Raw genomic sequence first — 12,475 nt, forward strand, 5'->3', positions numbered from 1 at the left:
CTTTTTGGTTTGAAATTGTTTACTTCATTACTGAAAAGATGTGAGATGACTCACCATTTCTTTCCCTCCTTTTATTTTAGTCTTACCTAAGAAAAAAAAAATAAGCAAGTCTGTAAGTTAAAGTCAAAATGAAGTAGCAACATGGGAATGGAGTGTAAGTTACTGAAATACTCTTTATGCTGATTTCTTTTCCTTCTATCCTAGCTTTGCTGTTGTTGCCCTTTAAAGGTTACAGAAAAAAGAAAATCTAATATATTTTACTCTAAAAAAGAAAAGAACACAGCAGGGCATATTGGAGTCAGTAATCATTTATATTTCTTTTTCTCCCCCAAGTTTTGCTTTTGTTTTTGTTTTTGTTTTTGTAAAGAGACAGGGCCTAACTTTGTTGCCTGGGGCTGAGGGCAAGTGGTATGATTGTAGCTCATTGTAACCTCAAACTCCTGAGCTCAAGTGATCCTCCTGCCTCAGCCTCCCAAGTAGCTGGGACTACAGGCACACACCACCACACCTGGCTAATTTTTGTATTTTTTTTGTATGGACAAGGGTCTTGCTATGTTGCTCAGGCTGGTCTCAAACTCTTGACCTCAAGCAATCTTCCCACCTCCACCTCCCGAAGTGCTAGGATTACAGGAATGAGCCACCACGTTAGCCCCTCCAATTTGTATTTTAAAAAATTTCACACCTACAGAAAAATTGTGGAAAGAGTACACTGTACAGTGTTAAACACTTTATTTGGAGTCATCAGTTTTTAATATTGCCACATTTGCTTTTTTTCTCTCTACATACATATGTATACATACACACATGCACATTATTAGAGTTTATTGTTTCCTGATCCATTGGCAGTAAATGTCAGACATCATAATTCTTCACCTCTAAATATTTCAGCAGTGTTTTTTCTAAGAACAATAACATTTTCTTATTCTTGTACAAAATACAGAATCTGATTTTAATTTTTCTGGAATCCTGTCTATTACCTATTCTTTATCGGTATTCAAGAACAAAGGAAGCAATGGAGGGGTATTATTAATAGCAGCCACCCACTTCCTAAAGTTATTCACCACTATGCATCTTCCAGAAACCAAGTGGGAAAACAAAAGATAGAGGTTGACTTTTTTCAAACCTGAATAAATATGAAGTAATTGAGATACAAGGCCCCATAGCATTACATAGGCCCAGTTTCCTGAAATATCACATATGGTTGGGCCATTTCCCTAAACTACTTTGTAGTATGTGTCTTATGTATCAGGAAAGAATGTATTAGTACTTATTTTCATTTTGCAGGTGAGAACTAAGATTGAAGGACACACAACTAGAGATAAGACTAGAATTTAGCTTTTCAAACTCTCAATGCATTGTTCTTTCTGTTATGTCATGGTGCCTCTCTATGACCCTAGTTGCTTATGCTGGGATCTTAATAAATGAGAATGGTGAAGGGCCTGAGAATACTGTACCTCGCTAACTAAGGTATCCCCTTGAATATCATTTGGGTGAACTGTAGTAAAATGTGCCTGTGAATTTCCTAGTGACCTTGTTAAAATGCAGATCCTGATCCAGAAGGCCTTAGGCGGGGCCTGAGAATCTGCATTTCTAACAATGTCCCAGGTGATGCTGATGCTGATGCTGCAGGTCTGTGGACTACATTTTGAGTAGCAGTTATCTAGAACAAGCACAGAATTCTCATAGCCCCAGGATATCAACAAAGTAGAAAAAAGCTTTTTAAAAAACTATAAAATATTTCAGTTATTTAAAGTATAGAGAATAGTATAACTAATACTTGTTTACCAATCATCAAGCCAAAATAAAATACTTTGAAAAGTTCTTTGTATTTTCCTAGCTTTTATGGCACTTTCAAGAAGGGAGTTTTATCCCAGTATGTTGACTTACAGATGCAATTGTCTATTTCCCCAGTATTGGTATATCAACAAATATATTGAGATTCCACAGACTTTAATGGTACTATGGAAGGAAATATGAATTCAGGTAATGAAAACAAGCACTGCCAAACCAAACTGACTATCAAGAAGAGCAAGTGAATGAAGTCCCATAAAAACATCATCTTTCAAGCCAGCTGTGTTTGTTCATTTAACAGATATAATACAGTAGTCCTTCCTTATCCACGGTTTTGCTTTCTCCTGTTTCGGTTACTCAAGGTCAGCTGCAGTCTGAAAATATTACATGGAAAATTCCAGAAATAAGCAATCCATAAGTTTTAAATGGTATGTTGCTCCGAGTAGTGTGATGAAATCTCATGCTGTCCTGGTCTGTCCTACCCAGGACATGAATCATCCCTTTGTGCAGTGTACAGTACAGTAAGATATTTCAGGAGAGAGAGACCACATTTACATAACTTTTATTACAGTACATTGTTGTAATTGTTCTATTTTGTTATTGGTTATTGTTGTTAATCTCTCACTGTGCCTAATTTATAACTTAAAATTTATCATAGACATATGGGTATAGGAAAAAACATATACAGGGTTCAGTACTATCAGTGGTTTCAGGCATCCACTGGGGGTCTTGGAACGTATCTCCTACAGATAATAGGAGACTACTGTGCTTACTGAGAATTCCTGTTCCCATGGAGTTACATTCTGATTTTATTCCCTTATATCTAAATCTATATGCTGCTTTGAATTGCACAAATTATTGTTGAAAGGTATAATTGATAGGTTTTATGTGACAGTCCTCTAAGGTAAGAACTTTGCATTTGGATTTTTTGTTGTTTAAAAATAACAATTAGTGGCTGGGCACGGTGACTCACGCCTGTAATCCTAGCACTCTGGGAGGCCGAGGCGGGAGGATCGCTTGAGCTCAGGAGTTTGAGACCAGCCTGAGCAAGAGCGAGACCCCGTCTCTACTAAAAATAGAAAAATTAGCCAGGTGTCATGGTGTGCGCCTGTAGTCCCAGCTACTCGGGAGGCTGAGGCAGGAGGATTGCTTGAGCCCAGGAGTTTGAGGTTGCTGTGAGCTAGGCTGACACCATGGCACTCTACTCTGTCTCAAAAACAAAAAACACAATTAGCAATACATTTAATGACCAACTCAACACAACATAGAATGCATTTAAACTTACAGCATTCAAAAATAAAACAGACATTTAATATATATGAGAAGAAATTTGCTCTCTGAATATGTCTCAAAATGCTTATAGAAATCATAACTACTCACTTATTTCTCAGAGTAGTTTAGCAGTAAAATAACAAATCAGCAATAATTCCCCAGGCGAAAATTGAAACATAAAGCAAAGTTATAAAACTTGTCAAAGATTTTGAGGCATAAAGAAGACAAAGAAAACAACTCAGTTAAATAAATATTAAGTTTCTACTTTCTCCTAGTCTTCTGGAGGGTACCAATATGTAAAGAAATGAATGCAGCCTTCAGGGTAATAGACAAAATCTAGAAGCAATGGAGAAAGTTGTGAAGAAAATGGATTTGGAGAATGTAATACATTTAAAAGTATAAAAAACTATGGAAAATAAGAATTTCTGTAAAATAGAGAGATGGGTAGATATGTGATAATGTAAAAACTAGGTGAAAGTTGTAAGGATGTTCACTGCAGAATTCTTTCAGTTTTGCTGTGTGTTTGAAAAGTTTCATAATAAAATATTAGATTGTTAGATAAGAAAAATAGTTGTAAAAAAACAGGTAGCATGATATAAAGGAGCCACTAAGTACAGTTTTCACTTTTCCTTGTGAATAGTAGGTTTTTAAATGAAAGGAATGAAATAGAGAAGAATTTTCCAGTTCTGCGTGGGGAAGGCAAGTTATCACTTAAAGCAGAAATTTCTTGCTCTGGTATCCTTAACATATCTGTCATGAGACCTAAGAGAGTAAAGGTGCATCTGCTAAGCAAAATGTGACAACCATCAGGATAGAAACACATTCCAAATGTTGGACTAGGAATGTAGACTATACAATGAAGTTTTAGTAGATAGTGGACTCTGTTTCTTATATAGTATCAACCACAGGTTATAATTTTGGGGTAATACCAAAATCTAAAACACAAACATTGTTTATCAATGAAAATTAATTTATACCAAATTATCTTAACTTTGTAAATAGTGACATGCTGAAAATGTCAATAATTTTTTTAGTCTTAGAACCTGTTTATTGATTTCAAAACCTAATGTAAGAGAATTTGGCTTTAGTGAGCATTTCTTGATCCAGTTAGGTGGATAAATATTTGTATTTATTAGCATCAAAAATATGACAATTCACCAATTCATATTATGTTGAATAATATGATATACAACTAATTATAGTTAAGGTTCAAGGTCTCTGATTATTTTATTCTATTTGTAGATCAGCAGTGGTAAAGAATTTTATGGCTAGTCTTGCTATAAATATATAATATAATAATAAAGGTGTGCTTTTATATACATTATCTTCCTTGATCCTCACAAAGTATTGTTAGGTAAATAAGTATTAATTTTTAAATAACCTTATTGATAATTTGGGGCTAGATTTGATATCCTAACTGGAAAACTGATAATTGCAACATGCAACAAAAGGTTTCAAATATGGTCTTGTTTTATAGATGTGAAATTCTCTTGGAAATTAAAGGTATATAAATTGAATCATGACTTCCATTATAAAGTTAGAATGTATTCTAGTGGGGGAAATGTTGGCCCATGTTATAGTAAGATATAGCAAACATTTTAAATATATTCAAGGGGAAAATGATTTTCTAATATTAAACTGTAATACAAATATAATGTAATTCACAAAATACAAATATGACCTTCACTTAAACTGTATCAGAAGCTTTGTTTCCTTGGTATGTTATTGAAAGAAGAATAAAAGATGCCCTGTAGTTAGTCTAACTCTTAAAATGTTTTTTATGGTGCTATCTGAAGAGATGCTCTTTTAAAACCTCAGGTTTCTACCTTTAATGTCATTAGGTGTTTATATTGTGTATTATCTCTACTAGAGATAGTTGTAACTTTTGAAATGCTACTTATTAAATTCTTTACATTGAGTCAATCCCTTAAGGAGATTGAAAGTTTGTTTTGAGTTTATATTTTCTGTAGAACATTGGTCATTTAAGTTTTATCATGTTTACATTGTTACTTATCCTTTTTTTGAGACAGGGCATTACTCTGTGACCCAGGCTAGAGTGTAGTGGTGTCATAGCTCACTGCAACCACAAACTCCTGGGCTCAAATGATCCTCTCAGGTAGCTAGGACTACAGGGGCATGCCACCATGCTCAGCTAATTTTTTTATTTTTTTGTGGAGACGGGGTCTTGCGATGTTGCCCAGGCTAGTCTCAAACTCCTGGCCTCAAGCAAGCCTCCTATTTCATCCTCCCAAAGGGCTGGGATTACAGGCATGAGCCACCATACCCTGCCTTGTCACTTATCCTTGAATGCAATCAGCCTTATGAAAACGTCCATTTGGTTGTTGTTTTTAATTTAACTGATGAAGAAACTGAGACTTAGAAGTTGAAATTCAAGACAGTGAGTTGTGGAACTGGGCCCAAGTTTTCTAACTCCAATGTTTTCCCCCTCTTATCAGAGCTCAAGGATTTGAAGCCACAGTGCTTATTCTAGTAGATTGTTAGATTGGAAATAATGAAAAATTATTGCTGATATGATGCTTACACAATTTTATTATATCAGGGATATTGATAAAACTGATCCCAAGTAGTAGAAGCAGTTATAGGTGTGTCTTGCTTTAGACCAGCTGAAATAGTTTTACACTGTTAATCATAGTATGGTTTTATAAGCACTGGATTCTGGAGAGAAGTTTGGCAAAATTGTTGAAGCGTGGGTACTCTCGTTTTAGAAAAGAAACTTTCAGAACAATATTGAAAAGGGTTCATTTTTCTAAGCATTCTATTTTATACTAAGAGAAATCTAACAGGGAGATATAATTTGACATATCTAAACTTGAGGCATAATGAGTCTATTTATAATAAGGTTTTAGCCATGGACAAATATATATAGTTATTCTATCTAAAGTTATTTGATATAAAGGGAGTTTGTTTAATAAGGAAATAATCTGTCTCTCTCTCTCTCTGTCTCTCTTTCTTTCTGTCTGTCTCCCTCACCTTCCTTCCTTTAGTCTGATGTCTAATTGGCTGTGAATATTTTGGGGGTATTGACAGATTATTTAGACTTGACAGTCTTCTCAAGTTGCTGGCAGGAACATACTGCTGAATTTGCTCTTTTGAACTATGAAAAGTGAATGTAGAGATAGTTGCATAATTTATGATAGTAGTAAAGGATTTAAAAGTCAGTTTTGACTTGAATTTAGTAATTTGCTCTGAGGGCATGAAATGTCTTTTTATAGTACTAAAGTTTGATTTGATTGGCTTAAATCTTATGACATGGGGAAATGAGGTTATAGTGCTTTATAGTCTCACTCTAAATGGATAATGCTAGCATTTTTCTTATCCTGGGGTTAAGATTAAAGGAAGATGATTACAATACCAGGGCAGTCCTTACACTCTCCTTTAACTATGAGCCCCTGCTTTTCCTTGAAGTTTTCAACTTACGTATTAAAGATATAGACTGTCCTGTACCAAAAGTATAAACTTGTATTTTCTTTTCAAGGTACTGTGGTGCCACCAAATCACCTGTTCCATTGGCATTAATATTGCCTAGAGATTTCTCTGATAATTTTTGTACATTCTAAATACTTTCTTAATCTTGTTTTCTGCCTATGAAATTTAAATATGTGAGTAATACATACCGTTTGCCTGAATGTTTTTGCTGACTTTTTTTGACTTCTTGACATATTTTTAAAACTTTTAGCATCAGTCAAATATTTCTTAAAAGCTTACTATTAAAAGTAAAAGAAAAAATCTTAAGAGCTTGCTATTTTCTTGTGACATATTAAGAATACAAAATTTAAACCATGAAATATATTCAATTTAGGAGAGTCATGAAATACAGTTTAGAATATCAATGGCTTTTTGGTCTTGAGCACTTACAATCCCTTTCTTGGTTTTTTGTTTTGTTTTGTTTTTGTTTGTTTGTTGTTACTGCCATATTTCAAGGAAAAAAGGCAAGAGCGAATTCATTTTTGTTTCTGTTATTCTTACTAGACTATAAGCTACTGGAAGGTTTAAAGAAAGAAAAGGACCTATAATGTGTGTGTGAATACTTAGTAAATAGTATTTTGTGGTTGCAAGTGTTGTTATAGAAGTGGGCTGGGAAGGACTTTGGGAGAGTGAATTATTCCAAAAACTACAGAAAGTCTGGTGCAAGGGTTAGCAAATGTTATGTTAAAGGACCAGATGGCAAATATTTTAGGCTTTGTGGGCCATGTGCTCTCTGTTGTAACTATTCAACTATCTCTCTTGCATCTACACCCCGGCTATTCAGTTCTGCTCTTGGGAAAGTAGATTGAGTGGGCTATAGAGCGTAGGTAAATAAATGAGCTGGGCTATGTTTTAATAAAACTTTATTTACAAAACAAGCTGTCAGCCTGCCAACCCATTTTCTATAGCATCTAACAAATATTATTCATAAGCAACCATGTATTGATGTGGTTCTCTGCCCTATAAAACTATCTTTTATTATTGTTAAGGAGAGTTTGTGAAATTATAGAGGAGAGAGGACTTCCTGGTTTGGGCTTTTTTTTTTTTTTTTTTTTTGAGATATTGGGTCTCACTGTATTACCCAGTCTGGTCTTGAACTCCTGGCCTCAAGCTATCCTCCTACCTCATACCTCAGCCTCCCAAAGTGCTAGGATTACAGGCATGAGCCACCATACCCAGCTGACTTACTGGTTTAAAATGGCCCAGTAAATGTATCCTGAACTATTTTTAGGTGAAGTGATATGATGGTTGCAATTTTCTTTAAAGTACTCGGGATGGCAGGGGACCAGATGGAAACAGATGAACCGAGTTTAACAAAATTTTGATAAATATAGAAGCAGTTGATGGGTTCATGGGATTTTTTCACACTGTGCTCTCTACTTCTGTGTATGTTTGAAGACGTCAGTGTTAAAAAGTTACTACATAAATAATGGCCCAGTAAAAGCAGCAGTTTCTCCCTTATCTTCTCACACCTTAGAATAGGAAGGAGAATAAGAATGTCTTCAGCACAACCAGCTCTCTGCGGGTCTAAAGCACATTATACAAGGAAAGGCTGCCAGATCCAGTGAAGGTCAGATAGGTGTGTGGAAAGACCATGAGAGATACACCTCTGGATGTAGATCCGCAGCAAGCCCCATTCTCTAAAGGAGGTTGCTGGCCTCAGACTACTCCAAAGCAGCATTCAAAGCTGATACTGTAAACTACCAAGTCCTCAAAGAAAGATTAATTTAGGAATTAACATGCCAAGCTTCAGGAAATTTAGCCCTCATGAGCCTTACTTCTGGAGGAAGAAGTTCAGCCAACCAAGAAATGAAAGGAGAAACTACAGCCAAAATATTGGCAGTGAGCATAGAGTCCATTGATCTACAGAAATAAGACTAAAACAAATGTGGAAATTAGGTTTACAGACCAGAAAATGAATCTTTAAGACTTTGACAATGTGGTAATTGTATTAACTAATGAAAGTTGGGAATATGAGGAACAGAAATGATGTGAAGTCATGTTTTATAACAAGATTTCAAAAGATGTCATTTAAGGCTGGGTGCAGTGGCTCCTGCCTGTAATCCTAGCGCTCTGGGAAGCCAAGGTGAGAGGATTGCTTGTGGTCAGGAGTTAGAGATAAGCCTAAGCAAGAGCACAACGCTGTCTCTACAAAAAAAAAAAAAAAAGAAAATAGAAAAATTAGCCAGATGTGGTATTTTGCACCTATAGTCCCAGCTAGTCGGAAGGCTAAGGCCGAAGGAGTGCTTGAGCTCAGGAATTTGAGATCGCAGTGAGCTCAGATGACACCACTGCACTCTAGCCGGGGTGACAAAGTGAGACTCTGTCTCAAAAAAAAAAGTAATGTAATTTAAAACCAATAAATCTAATAAAAGCTTAAATATTGAGTTGGAAAGGGAGTATGTAAGTAGATAGATGGTTGATACATAGACACATACATAGAGTAAAAGGTAAACGCTAAGAGAAATAATAAACTGGATGGTAGAGGGGAAGAAAAAAGCATAACTGTATTAGTTCATCATTGCTCATAATAGAGGTAGAATTTTTATATTTTAATATAAAGTATATATGTGTATATATATATTTTTAAAGAAACAGGGCCTCACTCTGTCATCTAGGCTAGAGTACAGCGATCATAGTTCACTGCAACCCCAAACTCCTGGGCTCAAGCTATCCTCCTGCCCAGCTTCCTAAGTAGCTAGGACTACAGGCACGTGCCACCATTGCCTGGCTAATTTTTAAAATTTTTTGTAGAGATGGGGTTTCACTATGTTGTCCAGACTGGTCTTGAACTCCTACCTTGGCCTCCCAAAGTACTGGGATTACAGGTGTGAGTCACTGCACATGGCCATAAAGTATATTTTATATAAAGTTGTAAGAGATTTTTTTTTACTTCACATGTAATTGATGAGGACTTGTTATTTGCCAAGCACTATTCAGTGATCAAAACAGACTAAAATTCTTGCTTCATGGGTTGGGGGAGACAAATTATAAACATAATAAATAAGTAAATAATTTGTTAAGAGGTGTTAATACATGTGGGTGAAGTACAGCATAAAGGGGATCAGGAGTACCAATTGATGGGATTGCTGTTTTAAATTGGGTGGCCAGAGTAGACCTCATTCAGAAAATGAAATTTGAGCAAAGATATATTTGAGGGAAGTGAGGGAGCCAGATAGTTATCTAGAGAAACAGTATTCAAAGCAGAAGTGGTGGTTATTGCAAAGGTTCTGAAGCAAAACTGTAGCTGTTGAAGAAACAGGGAAGAGTGAGTCTAAAAGGGCTAAAGTACAGTGATTGAAAGGGAGAGTGGTAGGAGTCTCTTTGAAGTCAGAGAGATAATAGGGTATCAGATAATATTGGGCTTTACAGGCCATTAAAAGAACTTTGACTTTTACTCTGAAATAACTACCAGAACAAAAAGTAAACCATTTATATTATCAGAAGGAATATGTGCATACCTAAAACAAAGCAAGCACAAACCATTTAGTAAACTAGTTTTAAGAGGAAAAAAGCAATAACAACAGAAAGCATGGCATAAAGTTTGATACCTGAGAAAAGGTGGGGAACCTGTGGCCTTGGGGCCACATGTGGCCTCCTGGATCCTTGAATGTGGCCTTTTGACTGAATCCAAATTTTACAGAACAAATCCTTTTTTTTTTTTTTTTTTTTTTTTTTTTTTTTGAGACAGAGTCTCCCTCTGTTGCCCGGGCTAGAGTGCCATGGCGTCAGCCTAGCTCACAGCAACCTCAAACTCCTGGGCTCAAGCGATCCTCCTGCCTCAGCCTCCCGAGTAGCTGGGACTACAGGCATGTGCCACCATGCCCGGCTAATTTTTTCTATATATATATTTAGCTGTCCATATAATTTCTTTCTATTTTTAGTAGAGATGGAGTCTCGCTCTTGCTCAGGCTGGTCTCGAACTCCTGAGCTCAAACGATCCGCCCACCTCGGCCTCCCAGAGTGCTAGGATTACAGGCGTGAGCCACCGCGCCCGGCCGGAACAAATCCTTTTAATAAGGATTCTGTCGAGGGGGTTACACTTGGGGATCTAAAGGGCCACATGTGGCCTTGAGGCCGCAGGTTCCTGTCATGATCTTAATATTGGACAAGACAGTACAAAAAATGTTACATGAGGAAAAAGGACATACAAGCTCTGTTTGAATACTTTAAAATGCTCCTCAGGGATACAAATAGAGACTTAAAGGGAAAGGCTTATAAGGTTCTTGGGTAAAAAGACTCAAAATTATTTAAGATGCTAGTTTCCCCCATGTTAATCCATAGAGTTAATATGATCTCAAAACAAAACACTAGCTAACATTTATTGAGCATTTACTCTATGCCAGGCACTGTTCTAAGTGCTTTGTATGTATTACTCATTTAGTCACTATAATGACTTTATGTGGAAAATGTTAGTATTACTCTTTGTCCATTCTTCAGTAAGGAAACCAAGACACAAAGAGACTAATGAATTTGCCCAAGGTTGCAGTTAGAGTAAGTTACCGAACCACAATATAAACTCACGTTCTGTGTTTTTGACCACTACACTGTACTGTTTCTTGAAACTAATAGGATTGTGTGTGTGTGTTTAACTAGATAAACTGACTCTAATGTTCATATGGAGAAACAAATAAGCAAGAATAGCCAGGAAAATGCTTATAGAAAAGTATTATAATAATTGGGCTGGGCATGGTGGCTCATGCCTGTAATTACAGCACTACGGGAGACCAAAGCAGAAGGATCACTTAAGGCCAGGAGTTCGAGACCAGCCTGAGCAATATAGCAAGACCCTGTCTCTATGAAAAATACAAAAATTAGCCAGGCATAGTGACACTATCCCAGCTACTTGGGAGGCTGAGGAGGGAGGGTCACTTGAGTCCAGGAGTTGGAGGCTATAGCAAGCTATTATCATGCCACTGCCCTCCAGCCTGGGCGACAGAGTGAGACCCTGTCTCTAAAAAAAATAATAATAATAAGGGAAAACTAGCCCCACCAGATATTAAAAGGTATTATAAAACTAGAATGTTAAAACAATGTGGTTACTAAGGCATGAGCAGACAAATCATTGAACAGAAGTTCAGAAATAGATCCAAATTCATACAGGTACTTGGAAGATTATAAAGATAACATTTCAAGTAAGTGAGGAAAAGATGCATTATTCATTATATGGGACAGCTGTGTTATCATTAGAAGGATTCCTACTTACTGTTGACTAAAATTAATTCCTCATGAATCAAAGATTTAAAGCTGAAAAACTAAACTAGCTATGACGTAAGTCTCAAGTAATTTTTGAATGATTTATTTACATTTTTTAATAAATGTCACTGTTACATTTCTGCATGCTCTCATAGGTTGGAAGAAGGTGAGGATTAATGATAGTCACGCGACAGATGTTAGTCTATCATATATAGTTGTGTTAAGATATATTGTCGTAGAGTCCTAAATAATTTTTCTTTGGGCTGATGGAGTAGAATATATCAGGCTCTGTGGCTAACACATTGGATTTTAGTCCGTCAATGCCTTCCTTTCTTCCTCTTTTAATATTTTTTGTGGCTGGGAAAGTGAAAGGTGGAAAGCATTTGGCAAGTTAGAAATGTATTCAATATTCTTTCTGAAACTTGGCTTCATTATGGGAACCTAAATTCCAGACCCACATCCACAGTGACATTACTCTTTGAGGAAGTAGGAAAAGTGAGTATGAGTGTGAGTGATTTCCTTCTAAAGCTCTGAAGCGATAGAGATTAAGGACTCAAGGAGTGAGGTTGCCTGTCCAAGTTTTTTAAAAAGAGGGTGAATAGAAAGACCAGATGCCTACTCAGTAACAGTAAATTCATGATACAGTTACTTAATAACTGTCTTATACCTGGTAAGGTATAGGAAGGAAATGTGGGTCTAAATGCTAGCAAGAGGAAGAAGCCAGAAAGTT

The 12,475-nt window shown here is 36.3% G+C and overlaps 1 protein-coding gene across 1 annotated transcript in view; it reads left to right on the forward strand.

Annotated features, from left to right (window-relative positions):
• MCU (mitochondrial calcium uniporter) overlaps positions 1–12,475 on the forward strand; it is a 189,488-nt gene that overhangs the window by 125,494 nt on the left and 51,519 nt on the right. The window lies entirely within an intron of this gene.

The sequence above is a fragment of the Eulemur rufifrons genome, chromosome 28 (assembly GCF_041146395.1).
Source record: "Eulemur rufifrons isolate Redbay chromosome 28, OSU_ERuf_1, whole genome shotgun sequence".
In the NCBI taxonomy this organism is placed as follows: domain Eukaryota; kingdom Metazoa; phylum Chordata; class Mammalia; order Primates; family Lemuridae; genus Eulemur; species Eulemur rufifrons.